This window comes from Portunus trituberculatus, chromosome 43 (assembly GCF_017591435.1).
Source record: "Portunus trituberculatus isolate SZX2019 chromosome 43, ASM1759143v1, whole genome shotgun sequence".
NCBI lineage: Eukaryota > Metazoa > Arthropoda > Malacostraca > Decapoda > Portunidae > Portunus > Portunus trituberculatus.
The window spans coordinates 10,278,745-10,304,410 of record NC_059297.1 but is presented as its reverse complement, the minus strand read 5'-3'; the positions used below and the strand labels follow the sequence as shown (position 1 = coordinate 10,304,410).

Genomic DNA, 25,666 nt, shown 5'->3' with positions numbered 1-25,666 from the left:
ACCTTAGGTCGGTCCTGCTAGACCGTTCAAATTTTATATCTTTTAGTCAGATAAATAGATCGATGGGTTGATAAATAGATAGATAGCTGAATAGACAGATAAGTAAATTAAGTAGATAGATAGATAGATAGATAGATAGAGAGAGAGAGAGAGAGAGAGAGAGAGAGAGAGAGAGAGAGAGAGAGAGAGAGAGAGAGAGAGAGAGAGAGAGAGAGAGAGAGAGAGAGAGACTCATGGCACCACATAACAACAACCACGACTGTAAAACGCTTTCAATTTAATATAAATCAATAAAAGAGACAAGTGCCAGTGATTACAAAGCTTCAAAATTATGCCAATAAAAACGATAAAAAATATCATACAAGCATTTTTTATTATTATTTTTTTTTTTAGATTCACCATTTTAAACTTATAAATGCAAAACGGTGAAATTCCTTTTGATATTTCCAGTTTGGCAGTCGAGCCGAGCAGCGATGACACTCCAGCCCTGAAAATAGTTTCGTGTTCATTTACTCAGCCAGAATGAAGCTTTAATGATCCCTCCATGCTTTTGTTTTCCATATACTGGAGTTTGTTGGTGATTGGGTAAGACTACCAAGGCGTGCGAGCGCGTGCGCACACACACACACACACACACACACACACGGTAAATAAGTCATAGAAAGTCGACGTCGCCCTCTCCTGGGTTTTTGGACATGTGGGTGACATATGCTACCTTGTTCAGTTCGGTCGTATCAATATACACTACAGTCTTCTCCAGTGTACAATGACGGTGGTTCCTACGTCTAGGAACAAATTGGTTGTAATAGTTTGTGCCCAGAACATATTGGTGCTTTCGGTGTAGGACTCTCAGTGCCTTTAAGTGAATACTTTGATTCCGTTGACCACTGCTCTGACATTACCTGCCTCTCCCTACCACCACCCTGGTACTTCGCCGCTCTAGCTTGGTAGTATATTCCTGTTGACTGTCTCTTAAGCTCCTTCTGCTATTATTTGTAGGACTCTGGTCAGGCTCCTTTTCCTGCCTGTCTGCCCTTATCAACCCGTCCTATATTGTGTCCTGGAAGGAGTTACCATCGCCTGCCGCTCTTGTTCCTGCTTCTGGATCTTGATCAGGTTTAATTTATAACTGCCTGTTTGTTCGTGTCGGCTTATGCTACTTTGCAGCTGGATATTCCTGTCGATCTTTGATACTTTGCTGCCGTTATCGACGCCATCTACGGCTTTTGAGCTACAAATTGGTTTTGCATGTGGTGTGAGCGTGAGTGGATGGATCATGCTTTTTATGTTGTATCACCATTTTACCAATGTAATGTTAATTGATTCATTAATTTTTTTACTATGTTAAACAAAGGTATTTTTTCTTTGTTAATCTCTGTTTTCCTGCTTTGTAGAGTAATTTACGGGTTGTGTGAGCCTTGTTATTCACCAGTGATTACGTCACGTTTTTTTTCTACCTCTGACTGGGTTAGAGAGTATTCTTTGCGCCTTTTTGCTGGTGTCCCATGCTTAGCTTCTCGTTGGCTGAATACTACACTCTGCTGTGGTGGTCTTGTGTTACTGTCGAACAGTGACACAATAAATCGGCGTCTCCTTGTTTCGGGAATTGGTCGTGCGTCTGTTATAAACTACCTTGTAGAGTTTAGCCTTATTAAAGTACACTAGTCTTCACCATTTTTCCTTTTTTTTTTTTTTTTTACCGGAAACACATGATAACAGCAGTTTTATTCAGAACACATGGTAACAGAGTCATATAACCCTATGTTCTAATCATATGCACACACACACACACACACACACACACACACACACACACACACACACACACACCCGGTAGCTCAGTGGTTAGAGCACTGCCTTCACAAGCCAGATGACCGGGGTTCGATTCCCCGGCCGGGTGGAGATATTTGGGTGTGTCTCCTTTCACGTGTAGCCCCTGTTCACCTAGCAGTGAGTAGGTACAGGATGTAAATCGAAGAGTTGTGACCTTGTTGTCCCGGTGTGTGGTGTGTGCCTGGTCTCAGGCCTATCCGAAGATCGGAAATAATGAGCTCTGAGCTTGTTCTGTAGGGTAACGTCTGGCTGTCTCGTCAGAGACTGCAGCAGATCAAACAGTGAATCACACACACACACACACACACACACTCTCTCTCTCTCTCTCTCTCTCTCTCTCTCTCTCTCTCTCTCTCTCTCTCTCTCTCTCTCTCTCTCTCTCTCTCTCTCTCTCTCTCTCTCTCTCTCTCTCTCTCTCTCTCTCTCTCTTTCCTCCTATACACTCACTGCCTCAGACATTACTTTCTCCATCTATGAACTCGACGCAACATTTCAGATAATAATTATCTCATCTTCTTCAGTGACGTTCAACTGTCTTCCTCTTCTACGCTGATCATCCTCAGCTTGTCCTTTACTTATACACAAAGCTAGAAACTTCACGTGTCATCTTACTTCAGCTTCAATGAAGTTATGTATTCTGCGTAGTCTGCGCCAGCTTTTCTACCCAGCCGGCTGTATCTTTATACAGGGATCCATGTATAGAGTATGCTGGACTTGTATTTTTGGAGGGCATCCACTCAATCTGTTCTTTTAGAAAGATTAAAATAGAAATCTTTTCGTCTTATCAACATCTCTCCTCTAACAGACAGTTTTCAGTCTTCCCATGACTACAGTTTTGCGTTTCTTACTATCTTCCGTTGTTTTTATGACAATTGTTCTTCTAAACTTGCTAACTGCATATCTTCTCTTATACCGCGGCCTCGCTGTACAAGAATTTTTTTTTACCTCTATTCTATTCACCTATAATGCAGTTGTTAATCAATACTCTTAATCATTCATGCCTCGTTCAGATACACTCTGGAACTCCGTGACTGCTTCTATATTCTCACTTTCTTATCATTTCAGCTCATTCAAGAATGATGCTTAAAGTTACTTATCCTAATTTTCTTTATTTCCGACCCTCTTTGAAAACTGGCACCTTTGTAGGTTTTTTTTTTTTTAATTAAGAGGAGTTTTCCTTATATCCTTTACCGGTGTCCCTATAACAAAAACGCAGAGCCATCACACTTCTCCTTGTAGTGTCTGCGAGGGACTCCCCAGTATCTTGTATTGACGGGGACCTGTACCAGCGGGAGAAACGCGAGGCAGGCCAGGTGTGTGCAACGCCTGTTGGGGCACTCCAGGCTCTCAGACACAAACCTCTTCTATTTTTCTCTTTCTGTTTCTTCTTATTTTTTTTTTCTTAGTGCGCTGTAATTTTCGTTTTGATTTTATTTTTCTTTGTTTTCTTTTTCTCCCCCTTTCCTATCTAAAAAAATTTCGTCTTCATTTCCCATCCTCTTTTTCTTCTTCCTTCTCGTCCTCTTTCTCCTCTTATTTTCCTTCGGTTCTTCCTCATCCTCCTATTTTTCTCCTCCTCCACCTCCTCGTCCTCCTCCAATTTTTCATCCTTCTTCTCCTCCTTTTCCTTCTCATCCTTCTCTTTCTCATTTTGCCTATCGCCACCACCACCACCACGACCATCATCATCACCACTATCATCATCATCATCATCATCATCATCATCATCATCATCATCATCATCATCATCATTACCATCATCGTTTTTCTTCATTTTACTTATCGATGTCTCTGCCTTTCTCTCTCTCTCTCTCTCTCTCTCTCTCTCTCTCTCTCTCTCTCTCTCTCTCTCTCTCTCTCTCTCTCTTGCGTCCCCTTGTTTATTGTTGCAACCCTGCTGGAAAAGGAGACTCCACGAACCTTCCCCAATCCATTTTCCTCCAATTAAGCGCTTTTAGTCAAACAACTCCATCCATCCGTCGCGAAACACCACTGTGACAACTTTCAAATTATTTTTTTTTCCTCCTCCTTCTCCTGCTCCTCCTCCTCCTCCTCCATCTCTTCTTCCCTCTTCTCCTCTTTCTCCTCCTCCTCCCAATTCTTCCTTCTGATCATGACCCGCTAACCTTCCTTCCCTCCCTTCTCTCCATCCCTCCCTCCCTCCTCCTCCTTCCCTCCCTCCAGACCAATATTTTGTTCACACAGACTGAAATCACCTTTTGTTCAATTCAGATAATTTTCTCCTCCAATCACAATAAATTCGCCGCCTGGGACAAAAACATTTCTGCCCTAAAAGCCTCTCATTTCGGGCTGGGCTATGAGGGCTGCACACACAGAGAGAGGGAGAGAGACAGAGTGTGTGTGTGTGTGTGTGTGTGTGTGTGTGTGTGTGTGTGTGTGAATAGGAGGCAGAGAATAAAGTTAGTCTGGTAGCATTGCCGGCGAATTTAAAAGCCGTTACAGCCTCCGAATTATAATTTCCAGGTTAATTAGTTTACCTGTCACAGTTTACCTTTTGTCAACTCTCCAGGGTCGCTCTCCATATAAACCGATGAGTTTAAACAGGGTTATGTGTTTTTTTTTTTTTGCGATAATCAGCTCAGTGTTTGTAATGATAGTGTTATTTACTTATCTATGTTATTATTATCATTATTACTATTATTATTATTATTATTATTATTATTATTATTATTATTATAGTAATTATTATTATTATTATCATTATTATGTTATCGTCTTCATCCTCATCCTTGTCATCATCATCATCATCATCATTCACGGTCCCAGTTTAATTAGCCTGAATGCAGGTGGCAGATGAAATTAAAGGTGAAATTGTTTTTTGTTCTCACTCTTTTTTTTTCCAAGCCTCCTCACCATTTGGGACCTCATGTCGGTCTTACTTTTGGCTTTTATTAATATTCTCGTCTGCATTTTTCTTTGGAGGGACTTTTAATTGGACGACTTTGTGGCAGGAATGTAGATAACGTTCTATTCTTTTTGCTTTTATGATCCTCCCAACGTTTTATCTCCTTTGCGTTTAGATTAGTCCCCGCTTCCGTTTCCTCTTTCTTCTCTTCCTGCTGTATTTTTCCCCTCCTCTCTTCCTCCTCCTGGTCCAAGGTAAGGATTTTACTTTTTTATTTATTTTTTCTATACTTTTTCTGTGTCCTTTCTTATTTACATCTTACTTCCTTCCCCTGCTCTCATCTAATCTTCTCTCTATTCCAATTCCAAGCGTTCCTCTACTACTTCCTCCTCCTCTCCTTCCTCCTTTTCCTTCTCTCCTTCCTCTTTCCACTTATACCATCTCTTCCTCCTTCTATTTTTCTTATTCCCCTTCCCTTCCTACGCCGGATTTCTCTCTCTCTCTCTCTCTCTCTCTCTCTCTCTCTCTCTCTCTCTCTCTCTCGCTTTACTTTGCTATTCGTTACTCGTTTCTTTCTCATTTTCCACCCTTTCTCTCATCCATTGCCTTGTTTTCTCCTTATTTTTGCTTTGTCTTCTGTGTTTTCCTTCTTTTTATTTGTCTTCCTCCTCCTATCCAACTTCACTTTCCTCCTTCTCCTCTTCCTCCGTCTCCTCCTCCTCCTCTTCTTCTTCTTCTTACTCTGATCCTTCTTACGTCTTTCTCTAATCCTCCTTCTCTAATCTTCTTCCTCATCCTGCTTCTTCTCAGCTTCGTTCGAGATCTTCTTCTTCTTCTTCTTCTTCTTCTTCTTCTTCTTCTTCTTCTTCTTCTTCTTCTTCTTCTTCTTCTTCTTCTTCTTCTTCTTCTTCATTTTCTTTTCTCTTCATCTTGTTGTAATATTTCTTCTTGTCCCTTGCACTCGCCAGTTTTCTTTTTCTAACTCCTCCTCCTCCTCCTCCTCCTCCTCCTCCTCCTCCTCCTCCTCCTCCTCCTCCTCCTCCCCCCCCTTTCTTCTAATTTTCCCTCCCATCCCTCAGGAGTCAAAGCCGTAAAATATTTTGGAAGCCTTATTTCAAGAGGATCCATTATTATGGTTCTTACCCGCGGTTGAAGCTGCCCACACCCTTCCTCACTTGCTATCTGCTTCATTCCTGCCCCACCTTTCGTTTTGTGGCCCCTTTGACCCTTCTTCTCTTTCTCCCTCCTCTTCTCCTTTCCTCGCAACCTTTTTCTCTTTCTTTCATCCTCCCTTCCCTTTTTTTCATTTATTTCACTCACGCCTCCTCTGGTCCAGATGAACTCGTATATCTTGGTACACAGATAAATTGACTTTATTCACCATCCAATCACTTTCTATTGTTACTGCTAATCCGTTGATGATGGCCGCTGCGCTTTACTTTCTTCCTGGCCTTCCTTCCTCAGTCGATATACCGGAACGGAACCCATTTACGCTGCGAAGGAAATAGCGAAAAACAACCCTGATGGATTATAGTGATCGTTTTTTAAATTTGTTTCTTCCTTTTCAGAAGTACTCACTAAATGGGAAAAGATATATAGACAACAGTAATCGGAGTAGAAAAATGTGCCTTGATGTGTGGCAGTGAGGTAGAAGTGAATTTTCATTTAATGTGAGTGGAAGTTTATTATTGTGTCTGTGTGTGGTACTGAATAATTAGCAAGACAATATGTACGCAGCATGCCTAAAAAAAAAGTTGAATACTTCGGATGGTGACGTGATATTACCTTGTCAGAACTGGAAACAAGCTGCGTAACATAGACGGGTAACTTGTTAGTTTACTAACTAATTTGCCGTAAACTTGTAATAAAGAGACGAAACAACTCTGTGTGTGTGTGTGTGTGTGTGTGTGTGTGTGTGTGTGTGAGAGAGAGAGAGAGAGAGAGAGAGAGAGAGAGAGAGAGAGAGAGAGAGAGAGAGAGAGAGAGAGAGAGAGAGAGAGAGAGAGAGAGAGAAAGAGAAAAAAGAAATGGAAGAATAGAAACAGGTTACGAAGATTAAGAGCACTTTGCGTGATGGAGGAAACCGAATCAGTAGACATAGTGGCTGCAATTAAAAAGAAAACGCTAGCTAGTTAAAAACACCTCAAGGAGATTAGATGGAACAGCGAAAGAAAAATGTTAGGAAATGCCGTTGCACGAGAGAGAGAGAGAGAGAGAGAGAGAGAGAGAGAGAGAGAGAGAGAGAGAGAGAGAGAAAGAAAGGCAAACGAAGAAGGGAGCAAGCAGACCCACAGAACAGTGTAGGAGCGGTCTTTGTTCTGCTCAGGAAAAATATTGGCCGACGGCGGTTTATCTCCACTCTTTTGCATTTTTCTACGCCCTTCAGCGGTGTTTTATATCTGTGTGAGTGCCTGTCTGTTTGTTCTGTCCGTCTGTCTGTCTCTGCCTGTGAGTTTGTTTTGTCTGCCTGTTTGTCTTTCTCTCTCTTCCTCTCTTTCTGTACGGTTGTCTTTCTGTTTGTGTCTTTCTGTCTGCTCCCTCTCTCTCTCTCTCTCTCTCTCTCTCTCTCTCTCTCTCTCTCTCTCTCTCTCTCTCTCTCTCTCTCTCTCTCTCTCTCTCTCTCTCTCTCTCTCTCTCTCTCTCTCAAGTACTACACATAGGGTATCGATATGAAAAAGCTAATTTTATATTTAACCAGTACCCAACTCAAAAATTTAGACAATTTAGGAGTAACAATATCGAGTAGCCTAAAACCTATAGTCAACAATGTATAATCGGCAGGTTTTTCTAATATAAATCTAAAGATACAACCCTCATTTTGTGTAACTGTCTGGTTCGTCCCCTTTTGGAATATTGTCTTCAAGCATAGTGTTTTTATTACCAAAAGACATTGATGAATTAGAACGAGCTCAGCAGAGTAACAAAAACGATAACGATCCTAAGAAACACATCATACAAAGAGTATGATGAGTATTACAGAAGTGAATCTATTCTCATTAGCACATAGAAGATTAAGAGGCAACTTAATACAAGTGTTTGAAATCATCACAGGCATCATTGATTAAGAGACAACTTAATACAAGTGTCTGAAATCATCACAGGCATCATTGATAACATGGACTGCATTAAATATTTTCGACAGTAAAGTTAATCTATGGAAAGGACTCCTTCAAGCTGTGATATACCACAACACATTAGATACATTTCAACACCGTCTTATCAAACATTTTTCCTCTGATCCGCGGCTAACAGAGTTTGTTCATTAGATAACTTCCTCGCCTCTAGGAACTGAGGGCATCTCATTTCATCTATTTTTAGTTCTTGCTATAACATTTCCTTTGATTTTTTTGTTTTTTTTCCTTTTCTAACCCCGTAAGGTATTTTTTTTATGTATGGCTTTTGCTGGAGGGAGTGGAGGGTGGGGAAAGGCCTTCCGCTTTACTGTCCTTTGTTTCCACTATCATCTTAGAGTAATTCTAGTACGTTAACCTTGTAACGACCGTTGTTGTGACCTCTCTCTCTCTCTCTCTCTCTCTCTCTCTCTCTCTCTCTCTCTCTCTCTCTCTCTCTCTCTCTCTCTCTCTCTCTCTCTCTCTCTCTCTCTCTCTCTCTCTCTCTCTCTTCGTGTGTGTGTGTGTGTGTGTGTGTGTGTGTGTGTGTGTGTGTGTGTGTGTGTGTGTGTGTGTGTGCATATAAAAGTGCATAAAGCACATGAAGCCTATCTTCCCCTACTCTGTAAATTACAAACATTTTTACCGTTCGGAAAAATCGGTTTCCTCCCCCACTCGTTAATAGGATGTAAAGGGAAACCATTCCTCCCTTTAAAAATGTTCACCTTTAAAAATGGAAAAAAAAAGTAAATACAAACAGTAAGTAGAAATGTAGGAGAAGAAACTTAATCCTGAACGTATTTCTAAAACAAGATCGTGAAGATACCAGGCTGATGTCGTCTTTAGGAACGCACCTGGACAGGAATTTATGCTTACCCGACCATGGAAGAAAAAAAAAAAACTGAATGAATGCGGGTTGTACGTATTTTCTTTTTTAGCGTTGGAACATTTGGGTCCATACGCGCTTTTCCTATACTACAGTTTGGCCTGAGAGCTTGGAGTGCACTGGCCTGTGTATTGTTATCCAAGGTTACTAGTGCATTACGCCGCAGTATTAAAGGAGCCATATATTATTTGTCTTAAATGAGGGACGCGTTGGAAATTGTTACAAGGTTTTTTTTTTGTGCATGTGTTACAAGACGGATTTCCACGTTTTGCAATCATCATTACACCCTCTGCCGTCCGTTACGTGTGAATTAGAGGATACTTTTTTTTCACTGCCTTCTCCGACACAGTTCCCTTTAAGAGCAGAGTGAAGGGAAATGTTTCAGCAGTATTACATTGAGTGAAAATTGATTTGCACGTCAGAGGACGGCCGAACTGGCAGTGGTGCGGGGCAAGTCTGGGAATGAGGAACCGTACGTCGAAGGAAAATTAATTACCTCTGGGATTTGCAGCAAGATAACGTACTGGATTATTTTGGTAAATTATTGCAATCTTTAAATGTGGGTTTCGGTACACACCAAAGCTTAGGTTACGCTCCTTTGCGCCGCGTGAAAGGCCGCGAGATTAATGACCTGTGGCTGATATCCGAAAATAGGGCTCATTACTCACTCGTGCGAGTCGAAACACGCACGCACGCACGCACACACACACACACACACACACACACACACACACACACACACACACACACACACACGTGTACACACACGTCCGGTAGCTCAGCGGTTAGAGCGCTGGCTTCACAAGCCAGAGCACCGGGGTTCGATTCCCCGGCCAGGTGGAGATATTTGGGTGTGTCTCCTTTCACGTGTAGCCCCTGTTCACCTAACAGTGAGTAGGTACGGGATGTAAATCGAGGAGTTGTGACCTTGTTGTCCCGGTGTGTGGTGTGTGCCTGGTCTCAGGCCTATCCGAAGATCGGAAATAATGAGCTCTGAGCTCGTTCCGTAGGGTAACGTCTGGCTGTCTCGTCAGAGACTGCAGCAGATCAAACAGTGAATTACACACACATTTTTACGATGTTTTTATTTCATTAATCAATTCATGCTTATCAAATATTTGTCCTCTACATGTATGAAGGTACCTCAGTTTCTTACTTACTGCACTCAAAAATTAATTTTGTCGAGGTGTCTCGCAGACTACTGATTAATTTAATACACATTTATCTCCAGGCTACAAGAAATCTGTGAAACTTAGATATCCTCTTAGAAAGACTCACTAACAAGATAAAAAAAAATGTAACACTTGCATTGAAGCCAACATTAAGAAAAAGTTATTGTAAAAATTTCGTTCTAGAAACTGCAACACTTCAATAATGTGAAAAATGACTCATTCTTAAGAAAATATGTAAAATATTTTATTTATAAATTTGTTGATCTTGCTAGGTGAACTTATTCAGAAGGGTCATCGCTGGACACTATATTTTCTTCAATACACTAGCTCTTTGGTAATTATGAACACCATATCTTTACAGTTTACTGTAAATGCGTGCAATTATACTGAATGGCAATAATGATTGTAAAAGACACTTGTTAAATTCGATCTTTTAAATCTACTCTGATTTCGCGGAAATGATCGGCGGTGTTAAAAACTGATAGATACGTAACGAAGATAGTAAACTAATGAACAGTGTAAATAATTAACTGATGAACTCAGTAACTAGCTAACTAGTTAGCTAGCTAACTAACTCGCTCACTATCACTCATTCACTCACTCACTTATCAAGTAACTAGCTAAAAAATACATTTAACACAAAAAAAATGAAAACTAGAACGAAATCAAGGAAGTTAAGGTGAGACTAATTAAATAGAGAATCTAAACATGAGTTTAATAGTACTACGTTTCTTGACCAGCCACAGTATCACTTTTGTGCATATTCAGTGCAACACTTAAGCAAACTTTCCCGTGCCAAATCTAGCAATATTCACAGGCTGACTTCTGATGGTGTTATTAATTATTCAGCTTGCAATCCTGACACAGAATGTTTCGGCGTTACCTTTAGAAGGTCACTTCGTTGTGGAATGTTTAATAAGTAAGGAATACACGGAATGATTAATGTGAATGCAGCAATGGAAAATTAAAACAGTTGAAAATTGAAAAAAAATATACAGAACTTGTTATTCTGAATTTTATCCGTAGCTATATAGATATACTTGCGAAATATCAAAGTGTTTGTATATGAAAATGTCCAGTCCTTCACGCAACAGAATGGAGCTTTACATTTGCAAAGAAAAAGAACTGATCTATTCTTTTTTCCGGAGCTTGATAATTGTTGACAGACATTTTACTGGAAATGGCTTACAAAATAAAAGAAATATACTCCTTTTGAAATCTTTCCCTCAGCTACAATTATTTCATTAATACGCATGTAACATGCAAACATTCTCCTTAACAGATTTCAACACTAAGCAAACCTCACTTGAGCAATACTTATTAATAGTGACGTCGGAGATAAATTACCCTTATTGGCACATTCACAGAAAATAACTAAAAGATTAAAGCTAAAATGCGCATGTAAAACATAACAGTCCAACCAATACTTTGCGCTAATGACACGGAGGGGAGAGAGAGAGAGAGAGAGAGAGAGAGAGAGAGAGAGAGAGAGAGAGAGAGAGAGAGATAAAGGGGAACACATTACTCACGATACACTATGATTAGCACCCTGACAATTACCTTGGAGCATCACCTGCAGAATGAAGGTACTTGCTGGAACGTAAAGTCAACACTGTCACTGTGTGTTCAGGATTTTGGGAGAGATAGAATAGATCATCGTATATGTTTATGTGAGCTGTATCTCTCTCTCTCTCTCTCTCTCTCTCTCTCTCTCTCTCTCTCTCTCTCTCTCTCTCTCTCTCTCTAGTGTGCATTTGGATTTTCACTTCTCTATCTAGTTTTGTTCCTTCTAAATTACCTCGAATTTTCAAGACTCCTATTTCTTCTGCGAGGTGAGTGACGGAGGGTAAGGCGAGGCGGGTGTGGGGAAGTTTCAGCGTGATGTTCTGTGTCCTAATGGAAATTAACTTTTGTTCAGCCGTAATTAAGTTTGGACCATCTCCATGATAATATGGGGACTTCCTACACTGACTGCAAGGGTTTGTAACATTCTCTCTCTCTCTCTCTCTCTCTCTCTCTCTCTCTCTCTCTCTCTCTCTCTCTCTCTCTCTCTCTCTCTCTCTCTCTCTCTCTCTCTCTCTCTCTCTCTGACAAACGCATATACATAACCACGTGCATATCTCACTGTATCATATACGAGGACAAACTAATATCTATATGCAGATGGTGACGTCTGCATTCATGTCTGTTTATTAAGAGAGACGGCCGGTGGGTGGTGGCAGATGGTGCAGGATGGGTTTGGGTAGGCGTGATCTCACCCATGACTAAGGAGGCTACTAAGGGCGGTGCATGAGCGAACCTGCCTCGGTAAGGGAGATGAATTCACTGAGTACAGTGGGAATATTAAAGAAAGTGGAAGGGTTGGCGGTGCGGGCGAAGTGGGATGGAGAATGGTTAGGGAGGAGGTTATGGAGCAGGAGATGGTGGAAGAGCTGGAGGATCAGTACTAGATGAAGGATGAGTAATCAGGAAGACATGGGAGGATAGGAGATGGAGGAATGGTTAGGCTGTGAGACGTGTGATGGAGGTGAGAGGCTGGAGCATTAATCATGAAGGAGGAGGAGGAGGAGGAGGAGGAGGAGGAGGAGGAGGAGGAGGAGGAGGAGGAGGAGGAGGAGGAGGAGGAGGAGAAGGAAGAGAAGGAAGAGGAGGAGAAGAAGAAGGATAATGAGCAGTAGTAGTAATAGTAGTAGTAGTAGTAGTAGTAGTAGTAGTAGTAGTAGTAGTAGTAAGAGTAGAAGTAATGAGAGAAAGGGGAAGAAGTAAAAACCATCTAGATAACCCTAGAGTGAGGGAGCAACAAGTTGTAATCAGAGTTAAGAAGATAAAAAAAAAGCGGCGTTTTTGTAAGAGTAAAATAAATAATTGAAGATAAATATATAAAAAAAAATATTTATCAAGAGGAAAATGAAAAGTAAAAAAAATAGGATAAAAAGCAGCAGGATAGTTATCAGGAGGAGGAAATATAGTTTACTACTACTGCCGGTGAGACTCGCGAGTGCTGAAAGATATCTGAATAAGGTCACTGACGGGGAAATGACCTTCCCGGAAAAATTCATAGGGATTTTTTCTCACTCTTTCACGGTCTAGACTCCGAGGCTCGGATTTAATACCCGCTTTACTTCATGCGTCGTATATCCACCAGGGAGCGCTCGCCAGGCAGGGAGAGGGAGGAATTTTGCACCTGCCAGGGTTTTCCACGTAAAATGCGCCGAGTGTATGGGTGTGGAAATACTCTCGGCGTGAAGGCAAGTTTGGTGTTGATGGCCCACTGACTGCCCATTTTATTGGTGTGTGGGTGGAGGTTTGGTAGGGAATGGGGAGTTTGGGAGTTGGGAGGAGAGCGGGTTATATACTGTGTGTGTGTGTGTGTGTGTGTGTGTGTGTGTGTGTGTGTGTGTGTGTGTGTGTGTGTATGTGTGTGTGTATTTTTGTATTCGTTGTTTTTATCATCAACATCACCGCCATCACCATCATTATTGTAAGAAAAAGGTGCATAAATTTATCTTCCCCTGCTCTTTCATCCCAACCTAATAAGCTTTCGCCGAGGTGTTGTTGCTAATTCTCCCTCTCTCTCTCTCTCTCTCTCTCTCTCTCTCTCTCTCTCTCTCTCTCTCTCTCTCTCTCTCTCTCTCTCTCTCTCTCCAGACAAATTCAATATTAACATACAGCAAAACGTTGATATATCTAACTCAAAGTTATATTTCACTTTCAGTGTGACTATTTTTTCCTTTATTTTTTTCTTTTCTAGGTATTCGGAACAGGATATTCATCACGGCTTTATATACAAAACGAACCCTTACTTTTCTCACTCTCTTTTTCCCTCCTCTGTTTCATCAAGTAACATGTTCGGGCTTTCCCATATAAATGAGGTATTCCTTCATGCGGGTAAAGCTGCCTTTGGGATGAAGCAGCTCAGTACGGTGCTCGTGTGATGGTGCATAGAGAGAGGGAAGGGAACCAAGACACACAATTATATTAAATCATTGTTGAAAATTAAATGAAAATATTTAAAACAGTGTTTCTATCTTTTACGCAGTGTAGCGGTTGACTGGAAAATATTGTGAAATCTGTCACTGATATTAACTAAGTGAATTTAAGCCCTCATTATTTTTAAGGAGAGAAGAGATCAAGGAACAGCGTACTGACACTATTATATTAAATTCGTTTAGGAAAATAAGAAAAAAAAATCTTGCCGTAAATATTAAAGTAGAGTGGCGATTGGATTTTTTTTTAATGTGATGATAATATTAAATCAATTGAAATAGACGAAAAAAAATTAAACTATAATATTTTTAAAGTCGAAGTCGAAAAAGGCTATCAGTGGAAAAGACTGTTAAACTTATCTATGGAAATGAATAAAACTATAAAACCTTTAGCATTTTTAGTAACGAGGAGATCAAGGAAGGCAGTCAGTAGGAAATGTTTTAAGTTTCAACGGATATAACAAACCGATTCTAAAACTAACATTTCTCAATGAAGAAGAGATTAAGGATGCCTGTAAGAGGATTTTAGCTTTGTTTTTCTTTAATTTTTTTATTTCTAGTAAAAAGATCAAGGATGTTTGGAAGTGGAAAAATAGTGTTGAATATTCAATTGTAAATAACTAAGAAACTTTAAACTTATTTTTGAGGTAGAGATCTGCAGGGGTATTTGCCCCCGGAGTTTACAATTCGAGAATCATTTTAAGCAAAAGAGATAAATGTCAGTATAACATAAACTGTTACTAAAATTCACTAAGAGAATGAATGCTCTACTCTGCCTGTCTGATTTCTTGCCTGCTGTTGTATTTTCATCTTCCTTTGACCTGAACTCGTGCAAATTTTTAAGATAGTTATCTTGTATCTTTTTAGTAAAAACTTCGGTTCTTCTCAGGGACACTTCAGTAAGTCTTGTGTTATTATCTTTATTATTCTCAATATTAATATTGTTTTTTTTATTTTTATCTTGCATTATTATTATTATTATTATTATTTTTCAATATTATTATTATTATTATTATTATTAGTAGTAGTAGTAGTAGTAGTAGTAGTAGTAGTTGTTGTTGTTGTTAATTATTATTATTGTTATAATTATTAATATTATTATTATTATTATTGTTATTATTATTATTATTATTATTATTATTATTATTATTATTATTATTATTATTATTATTATTATTATTATTATTATTTTTATTGTTACTATTATTATTATTATCATTATTATTATTATCATTATTATTACTATCATCATCATCATCATCATCATCATCATTATTATCATCATCATCATTATTGATATTTTTTTGTCCTTGGTCAGAGCCCCTCCAACATAAAAGAAAAAATAGCGCAACATCTGAAGATGTTTGTCAGGTTACAGTAGATTCAACCTGCCTATGATACCGAGAAAATAATATATCCCATAGTGTCTACAAATAAGAAGGAACCGGAGGAGCCTGGAGTATTAAATGTTCCAGAGAGAATATTTAAAAGCAAAACGTTAAATCTTTATAACTTTTCAAGTAAGGAAGGAGCAGAATTCGTTATATGGAGTTGTAGCAGGTGAAGGGATTACATGAGTAGGAACTTCTCCCGTGCCAAGAAATAGAAATGTGAGGTGCTGACGAAGACAAAAGATTATTTTATGGACAGAGAGAAAGAGCGAGAATGAGAGAGAGAGAGAGAGAGAGAGAGAGAGAGAGAGAGAGAGAGAGAGAGAGAGAGAGAGAGAGAGAGAGAGAGAGAGAGAGAGAGAGAGAGAGAGAGAGAGAGAGAGAGAGAGAGAGAGAGAGAGAGAGAGAGAGAGAGAGAGAGAGAGAGAGAGAGAGAGAGAGAGAGAGAGAGAGAGACAGACAGACAGACAGACAGAGACAGAGAGAGAGAGAGAGAGAGAGAGAGAGAGAGAGAGAGAGAGAGAGAGAGAGAGAGAGAGAGAGAGAGAGAGAGAGAGAGAGAGAGAGAGAGAGAGAGAGAGAGAGAGAGAGAGAGACAGAGAGAGAGAGAGAGAGAGAGAGAGAGAGAGAGAGAGAGAGAGAGAGAGAGAGAGAGAGAGAGAGAGAGAGAGAGAGAACATATAAATTCATCAATAAAAATGTTTTATACTCAGATTTAATTTCTGTGAATAAAACAGAAAGCAAAAATCTCCTCTGGCAAATTAGGTACAGTGACTCTTTAAAAAAAAAAAAAAAGAGTTTAAGTATAAAGACAAATGAATGATAGAGCATATAAGAACGAGAGCCTGTTAAAAGGGATCCAGACACACTTTTGAAGGACAGGAAAGGTGAAAACTAAAAAAATGAAAGAAGGAAAGACGCAGAGGACTGAAGAGAGAGTGCATGTACACTTGAAACATTAATCTATCCGCAAAAATGAGACAGAAGAAAACGAGAAAAAGAATTCGGACGAGTACAGAATGAAAGAAAGTAAAAAAAAAAAAGAATATTTGGTTGAAAAAGAGATTGAAGACGGAAGGGAAGTAACTAAACAAATATTGCCGGATGAGAGATTCCTCCATTCAATGTTTTCTTTATATTTTTAGGAGAAGGAGATCTAAGAACATTTGAAATAACTTTATTTCTTCATTTTTTACTATTGTCTTCTCATTTATTTTTAAAGCTGATCTCTTCGCTCAAACTTTTGCTAAAAACTTTGCCTTGGATAATTCAGGGTTTGTTCCTTCCACTCCTCCTCCACCTGATTACGTCATGCTACCCATTAAATCCCTCGTAGTGATGTTTTCCTTGCTTTCGCTGGTCTGAACCCTCGAAATGCTTATAAACTTGATGGGGTCCCTCCTATTGTTCTCCAAAGTTGTGCCTCTCTGCGTGCACCATGTCTCGTCAAACTTTTTAAACTCTGTCTGCCAACATCTGCCTTTTCTTCTTGTTGGGAATTTGTCAACATTTAACCTGTTTCAAAAAAGGGTGATCTTCCCAATCAATCAAGCTACCATCATATTGCTTAAATTTTCTGCCTCACAAATTTTTATTTTTTATCTATTTAATGTATCGTCAAAAGGAAGATTCTTAAACATCTTTCTATCTGATCACTGGTTTGAGTTCCGTCAAGGCCGCTCTACCGATTTTTTTTCTGTCTTGGTCATCTTTTATTTTCGTGACACTTTTGTTAATGCCTTTGATATAACAAAATCTTTTTATAGAGTCTGGCACAAAGCTTTGATCTCAAATCTACCATTCTGCGACTTCTATCTTTCTCCCTGTAACTTCATGGCATATTTCCTTTCTCAACGTTTTATTGTTTCTGTGGCAGATAGTCATAGCTCTTCCTCTAGAACTGTTATCAGTGGTGTTCCTCAGAATTTTGTCCTATCAGCTACTTTGTTCTCGTTATTCATCAATAATTTAAACAAAACTTCGTGTCCCATCCTCTCCTACGGTGCTGATACCACCCTGCACTTTTCCATTTTCTTTCTTGGATGCCCAGTCCTTCAGAGAGTAAACAATTTACGTAGGGATGCCACAGAACGCCTGAATTCTGCAAAATTTCGGATTGGGTAAAGCAAACTTAGTATTATACAATACCTCTAAACTGAATTCCTCCATCTATTAACTCGACATGATTTTCCAGATAGCTATCCCTACTTCTTCAATGATATTGAACTGTACCCCTATCTTTTATACTGAACATTCGTCCATGTATTGTGTAGATTCTACTCACACAGCTCGTTTAGACAGTATGGAATCAAACTTTTCTCCTCTCATCAACTCCTCTCCAGTAACTGACTGTCCCCAACCTCTTCCTCACTCTCGCAATGTGTTATCTCTTGCTATCTTCTACTGATATTTCCATATAGACTACTCTTCTGATCTTGCTAAATGTACATACCTCCCTTTCTCACGAGGCCTTGCTGCAAAAGACTTTCTTTCTATTCACCTCTTTATTGGAAGAGTTGACTCTTATCTTCAGTCATTCATCCTTTTTTCTGGTGAACTTCGAAACTCTTTGCCTACTTCTGTTTTATTTGTACCATTTTATGACTTACACTCTTTCAAGACGTAGGTTTTAAGATACCCATTTTGTAAATATTTGATTACCGCCTTCAACTCTGGGGATCGGTACCTCAGTCAGTTTCTTTTTTTTAATAATTTTATTGGAGTTTTGTTGTCCTTAGACAGTGACTCTCCTACATAAGAAACAAATAATTTGGTTGAACATATCATGTCGAAAATATTAATTGCTCAAATATTGTTTTCCCTTGATGACCACGCGTCAAAAGATCGAGAGAGAGAGAGAGACGAGAGAGAGAGAGAGAGAGAGAGAGAGAGAGAGAGAGAGAGAGAGAGAGAGAGAGAGAGAGAGAGAGAGAGAGAGATGGAAAAAAATGTGGTAAACATTGGTAAATAAAAAAAACAACGCAAACAAAACTATTTGAAACATATACGTACGCAGGCATACCGATGAGAAGCAACCTAGATATAAAAACAGATAGACAGATAGATTAATGGATAGTAAGTGAAATAGGCAGAAAAATGAAAGAACAATTTTTTTTTTATAATCCGTCCATACAGTCAGGAGCACATCATATTAGTAACGACAGTCTAAATACACCAATGTTTTAATCACCAAGGAAATAAAATTCAACACATTGGAGTTTGGCCACGTAAGATTTAATTGGAAAATATATTAGATCCCTCATATAGTGCGCTTGGGTGCACGCAATTTTCCCCCACAAAGCCCTTGATGGAGCAGACGTGGGTTGCTTTCCTTCATCACTGGCCAATTATTCCCTCTGCCTGCGGGATCAAGAAGGGGAGAGAACATGGCTGATGACTGGCGCCTGCAAACGGAGATACAGGGAGTGCTCTTAGGGTCCCCTGCATCTACCTCGCTGCCAATATATTTTTTTATCTACCCCTTTGATTCTTGTTCCTCTACCTCCTGGTGTATATTTTGGTCATTTTGAAATTTATTTTTCGTTGTTTATTCCTTTGTGTTTTTTTTTATTTCATTTCATATATTTGTCACTCTTTTGTTGAAGAAAAGTATCTTAGGTTATTCATATCCAGTGGTTTGGTGTAGGTTTCGGGTATTTTAGAGTACCACTAAATTGAGGTCTTTTTTTGGGGAGTAACTGCTTATAGAAATTTGCAGAAATTTCTTGTCGTATCCTATCCATGTTGGTGATACCTCCCTGCACTTTTCAGCGTCTTTTCATAGATGTCTAATGAATCAATGAAAAAGCTTATGAATGAAAGCTGTTGAGTGCCTATCTTCTGATCTCTTTGGAATTTCTGATATAGCATAAGGAACTTAATATTATTCATTACCTAAAAACTTAATTCCTCCTTGTATCAACTCGACACAGCCTTGCAGGTAACTATCCCCACTTCTGCAACTCTCAACCTTCTCTGCATTGAACACTATTGGTCTCTTATTTATATTTATTCAATACTGGATATGTAAGTCTCATCCATAGACAGCTTTTATAAAGTTAGGCATTTTTAGTCATCTCCTCCACTTTTTCTCACTGCCCTACCTGCTAACTTTGTTCAGGAGTCTTATCTGTTTATGTACGGACTATGTTTCACATGTGTGAGGAATTTCATTCATTGCTGTTTTAAACACGGTTGAATCGAAAACATTTCATTATATCATCCCCTCTTTTCTTACTCACTTTCTTCAGGCTTTTTTTCATCATGCTACTTTCTACCACTATTTTCGCTGTAACTGCTTTTTCAGATCTTCATAACCGTATTACTTTGCTACACAAGATTTTTTTTTTTTTTTGCTCTATTCTGTTTTATCTCTCAAATACTTACTATTACTTTCAATCTTTCATCCTATTTTTGGGGGCAATTTGGAACTCTGCCTTTTCCTTTATTTCATCCATCCTATGACTTGAACTCTTTCAAGGAAGTTTCAAGGTGCTTATCCTCCAGTATTTGATTTTACTATTAGGAACTTTTTTGAGAACTGGCAGTCAAGTGCGCAGTTTTTTTGTTTATTGTTTTTGTTGTTATATGTAGCCGTCTCTCTCTCTCTCTCTCTCTCTCTCTCTCTCTCTCTCTCTCTCTCTCTCTCTCTCTCTCTCTCTCTCTTTATATATATATATATATATATATATATATATATATATATATATATATATATATATAGAGAGAGAGAGAGAGAGAGAGAGAGAGAGAGAGAGAGAGAGAGAGAGAGAGAGAGAGAGAGAGAGAGAGAGAGAGAGAGAGAGAGAGAGAGAGAGAGAGAGAGAGAGTAAATGCATCCATACAGTTACTTAGGTTAATTAGTAAGTGCGGTATTGCTATTACTAAGTGGTGCGATGGGATTCGTTTAAGAGACTCTTGACGAGAGTGAGTTACGCTCTGTTTACTAAGACAAAAAGCAAGTGAAATGTAATCGAAGTACCTTATTTTTATCATCATAAGTCCTTTGCATCCAAACATTTGTAAGTAATTCGTAAGAGTACATCTGTTTAGAGACCTAGACGCAGTCTCTGCAGTGCAGGATCTCTTCTGTTCCTCTTTCGGATATTTCTCATCATTTTCACGAAAACTCTTGTCACTTAACTCCCCCTGAAAATCTCCGCCACTCGTCACCGCTTTGCGCCCAGACAAACTAAGCTCTCTCAGAACCGTTTTTGCCTCGGATTATGCCAAGATTTTCCGTCCTCCATTTTTTCACCTCATACATTTTCTCCCTCGAGCCCCCCCTTTTTTCCCCTTCCGTTCCCCGCAAGGCAGGTTGACAGAGAGAGAGAGAGAGAGAGAGAGAGAGAGAGAGAGAGAGAGAGAGAGAGAGAGAGAGAGAGAGAGAGAGAGATATGATTTTTTATTTAGAGAGAGAAGAGAGATATTAAAGTAGGATGATCGTGTGTGTGTGTGTGTGTGTGTGTGTGTGTGTGTGTGTGTGTGTGTGTGTGTGTGTGTGTGTGTGTGTGTGTGTGTGTGTGTGTGTGTGTGTGTGTGTGTGTGTGTGTGTCTGCGTGCATGCGTGCGTGCGAGTGTGCGTGTGTGTGTGTGTGAGTTTGGGTGGGCTGATGCATATGGGGTGGATTGGTGTCTGCCCGTCTGTGTCTTTCTGTCCATTTATCTCTGTCTGTTACCGTGATGGAAAGAAGAGAGCGTGGGAAAGGTAGGCAAGCGAGCAGGAGTGAGTGATATATTGCATTTGCCCTCAAGTGACAGTCTAGGCAAACAGATTTAGCAGATCTTACAGCTCGCTATCTGAGTTTTTATGGTAACGCAAAAATGAAATAAATCTGTGTGAAGAAAGAAGAGAGGAAAAAAATCATCTATTACTGAGGGATGAGTTTGCATTTTCTTTTCTATTGATGCAGTATATAAATCTTTTCCACGGTTATCGAGGTGCACGTGGAAGTCCCGGCGTCCCCTAGACGGATGGACGTGCGAAGGAGGAAATATTTCTTTTTGTCTATCCATTGAATCTCTTTCAAATGAGTGAGTAGATACAGCAATGCATTGTAATATTTTTTGCATGCATATGTTAGTGAAATTCTAATAAAAAACAAGAATAGTATAAAAAAAATTGTTTTATTGGATTTTGAATAAGCTAGCTGTTTTCATTCCTACTAACTTGAAATCAAAAGTCATAAGTAGCCACACGGGTCTGTAAACTCAAGATACTGTAAATCCAAGCGAACGCAATTAACCCTTACGTCTGGATATAATATGTCGAAATATCACATTTAAAGGCACAGCAGCCATCACACCTCAGTGCTGACAGCGTATCACAAAATAGAGAATGGATATCTTTAACTTTGGAAAGAAAAAGAAAATACATAGGCTGATAAGTTTGCAGAGGTCCTTCATCCACAAGCCAAGCTAAGAGAGCACCTCAGCGGGAGACCCTTTTCCTTCATGTCAAGTCAAGGCAACCCCATCGCCTCACCATTCCCGTGATCGAGACCGCACCAGAAATGTGAGAAAAACGATTTAGGAAAAGAAAAACAACTATTCATGATTTTTTTCCATAGATCTAATGACTTCGTACATTTATCATTTGAGGATCGGAGTTTGGAAACCTGAGAAATGCATTTACTCTTATGATCTACAGTGCGCTTATAAAACACAACGTCTATCACCACTACCATTATAGAATGATATGGGAGTCCAAGTTAAAAGACTTAATATCATTATTTTTTTGTCATCACTTAAAATAAATGCATATGAATATTCATTAGTCATACTTGCGGGAATCATAAACCATCTCACAACCTCTTTGCGCTCAAGAAAACACCTTATTTCGTGGAGTGCCTCTTTTCTCCTGAACTTCACCATCCCTCTCCGTTTAAGTCAGGTGGTCTTGGCAGTAACAGACGCAACGCTCATTTGTTGCAATGGTTTATCTTTTGCGTTTTTCTTTTTGCCGTGTGTGTGAGCGCGTTTCCTGCATGCGTGCTTGCTTATGTGTGGGCGTGTACATGCGTGTGTGTGTGTGTGTGTGTGTGTGTGTGTGTGTGTGTGTGTGTGTGTGTGTGTGTGTGTGTGTGTGTGTGTGTGTGTGTGTGTGTGTGTGTGTGTGTGTGTGTGTGTGTGTGTGTGTGTGTAATTCACCTCCTCGGTCGTCTGCTGGTCACCCAGCCAGTCTTCCCCATTACGGAGCGACCTCAGAACTCATAGACCGATCTTCGGGTAGGACTGAGACCACAACACACTCCACACACCGGGAAAGCGAGGCCACAACCCTTCGAGTTACATTCCGTACCTATTTACTGCTAGGTGAACAGGGGCCACAAATTAAGAGGCTTGCCCATTTGCCTCGCCGCTTACCGGGACTCGAACCCGGGCCTCTCGATTGTGAGTCGAGCGTGCTAACCACTACACTACGCGGTGTGTGTGTGTGTGTGTGTGTGTGTGTGTGTGTGTGTGTGTGTGTGTGTGTGTGTGTGTGTGTGTGTGTGTGTGTGTGTGTGTGTGTGTGTGTGTGTGTGTGTGTGTGAGAGAGAGAGAGAGAGAGAAAGAGAAAGAATCTGTGTGTGTGTGTGTGTGTGTGTGTGTGTGTGTGTGTCCTCAACACAGCAGCATAGTACATGATAAAGATACAAGTAGTGAAGAAAGAAAAATTAAGAGACAAGTGTAGATATCGAAAATGTCGTGTGTGTGTGTGTGTGTGTGTGTGTGTGTGTGTGTGTGTGTGTGTGTGTGTGTGTGTGCGCGCGCGTGTTTTGCTACAATATGCTATATATGCACATAACCCCAAGAAAGAGAAAACAGCAACAAATTTTATATTATGTTATTAGTAATGCTAATGAAGATAATTTGAATGCCTTCAGCGTGTGGGTTTGAGGCATGTTCCTTTTCTTTTCTTTTTTGTGACCTGAAAAGGAGCACAGGGAGAGATGTATTAAAAAAAATAATAAATATCAAGACTAATCTGCTCATGATATAACTGAATTTTCAAGAAGCTAAAATTCAAAGATCACTCTGTAATCTTAGACCCTATTCTTATTTTTGAGTTTCATATGTACTGCTGTGCTCTAACTTTTTTGGAACTTTTTTTTTGTACCACGATTGTTGTCATGCAAGTTACGTAATTACATGTCCGTTGGTTCGTACTCTCAGACCAACTTTTCTTATATTTCTGACACTGCAGTTTAGTAATAAATCTTTAATTCCCTCACCTCTGTTATTAACGTGTGAGTCAGTCCATTCGGTACTTTTTTTTTCCTTTTTTTTCTATACAGATTCTAGAAACAAAAAGAAGTACTGCCTCACAGCCACATGAATTCTTTATTGCAGTTCATTAAAAAGTCAACCCTAAGTTTGAATCCTAAATTTACATTGAATTTATTTCCTATTCTCTCCTTATTGGTATCCATAAACAATGTTAAAATATGTAAGAAAAAAAAGTCTGCACAAAGCTTACTTCATTATGAACAACTTACCCATTTTTGATCACGATATACCATCCTCTTTATAAATATAGATTGCGTATTTTAGTGGGTTTATGTGCATACCCATGGGATATCACTTGCTCACTCTAATTTAGTGGCTCCTTAAATGGCAATTGTAGGAGATCTCCACTTTGAATTTGAACGATGGAAAGAGAATATATTCAGCACATAAATAAAATTCAGGCTATTGTTATCCCATTCATAACTCCTGTCACAGAACTGAAAAACTTAAAATGCTCAAACGTAAAAGATTGCACAGGGTAACTTCCTTTTTCCCCATACTCGTATCCGTTATCTTATTTATTTTCTTTTTTCAACATGACGTGCGCTTCAGAGATTTAAAAGAGCGACACTAGCTGACGGATGGTCCAAAGTGAGGGAAGCTCCAAGGATAATAAAGATTTATGGACCCTGAGGATTAAAATAGATTTTTCTTTAGAACTTCAGGTACCTGTACATCGTATGTCAGTGCAAACTTATAATCAAAGAGTAAATCATTCGCCTCTTTACGGATCAAGTACATCAGCATACACACGAATTGACTTGTATAGGAGGATAACCTCACTTGCATAGTTCGAGTAAGATAATTTGAAAATCTAATTCGTTTTTTTAAGCCTTGTTAAATGGAGGTCTTAGTGCATATTGACCATGAAAAGACGTATTTTCATACATTTTGTGTTAGCAGGAGGCACTTCAAAATGCGTTTTGTGGCGCCAATTTATTCTGAAATATGGAGTTCATTCTTTTCACTTTCATTTTTCCCTTGGCTTGTCAATAAGATTTAGAATTCGTTGTTGCTTCACTATCCGGTTCGTGGCTGTTTATATTTCTCCTTATTCTTATTTAATTCATAATGGTGCTATGAACTTGATTTGTTACAAATATGAAATTTTATTAGTAACTAAAATTCTATCGTTCCTCGTTATTTTATTTACTTAATCAATATTCCTGTCCAGCCTTACGGTTTTGAATGTTAACTTTGGCAAGAGGTTCTTAAAAGATTATTGTTTAAACCATGTTTAGGTTGAGAGACAACTGTGAATTATTAATTGGAAGGTACGTAGAGGATCTAGGACTGTTTGGGGAAACTTTGTGTCAACATTATAATATTAATTCTTTGAATTGTTATTATCACACGCTATAGTATTATAGTTAAAAGTAGCTGAGAAAAACAAAGTGATAGAAATATGGATGCGGCATGTAATAAGCAGCGTTTAGTGCTGCCTGTTTCTTTATTTTGTTTTCTGTTAATTAATTGGATGAAGTCATATACATCGTATATCTTCCGTATTTAACCTTCTGATAGAGATGACCAAAGACTTCTACCCGACAGACTAAATGTAGAAAAAAAAAAAGAACGAAGATTGAATATAATATTGCTCTTTCGTAAGTTGGAGCTCCCTGTCTCCTTGGCGCTGTTAAGGTTATTTGACCACACTGAGACCATGTTCCTATTTCCTATTCTGCGAAACCACTGACCGAGTAAAGCTGATACTGCGTCGGCTGATGTGTCTCAATTTGATTACGAATGAGTTTATCTGGATGCCCTGCTGGCCTCCAAGCCTTCTGCGCTTCAAGTTTGTTTACACCTTCTGCACCACAGTCTCCCTTCTGCTCACTACGTACTGACATTTTCTTAACACTAGTTTCATTATTTGATACTGCATGATTTATACTTGGATGTTCAGGATTATCTCAATAAAATCACCCCTAAAAAAAAAAGAATGACATCAAGGAAGCCATCCCACAGACTTTAAAACCTGCTACGATTTTTCCTTTTCTTAACTTTCAACGCCTCTGTTCAAACACTCCCATAGATGTTATTTCCGTGAGCAAAAGTCTCTCTCTCTCTCTCTCTCTCTCTCTCTCTCTCTCTCTCTCTCTCTCTCTCTCTCTCTAGGAAACGAATTTAGCACCACGTATAACAAATTTT

The 25,666-nt window shown here is 39.3% G+C and overlaps 1 protein-coding gene and 1 long non-coding RNA gene across 2 annotated transcripts in view; one reads left to right on the top strand and one right to left on the bottom strand.

The window, feature by feature from the left end:
• LOC123518263 overlaps window positions 1–25,666 on the top strand; it is a 294,645-nt gene that overhangs the window by 126,789 nt on the left and 142,190 nt on the right. The gene's annotated exons all lie outside the window — the stretch shown is intronic.
• LOC123518261 overlaps window positions 1–25,666 on the bottom strand; it is a 210,020-nt gene that overhangs the window by 138,820 nt on the left and 45,534 nt on the right. The window lies entirely within an intron of this gene.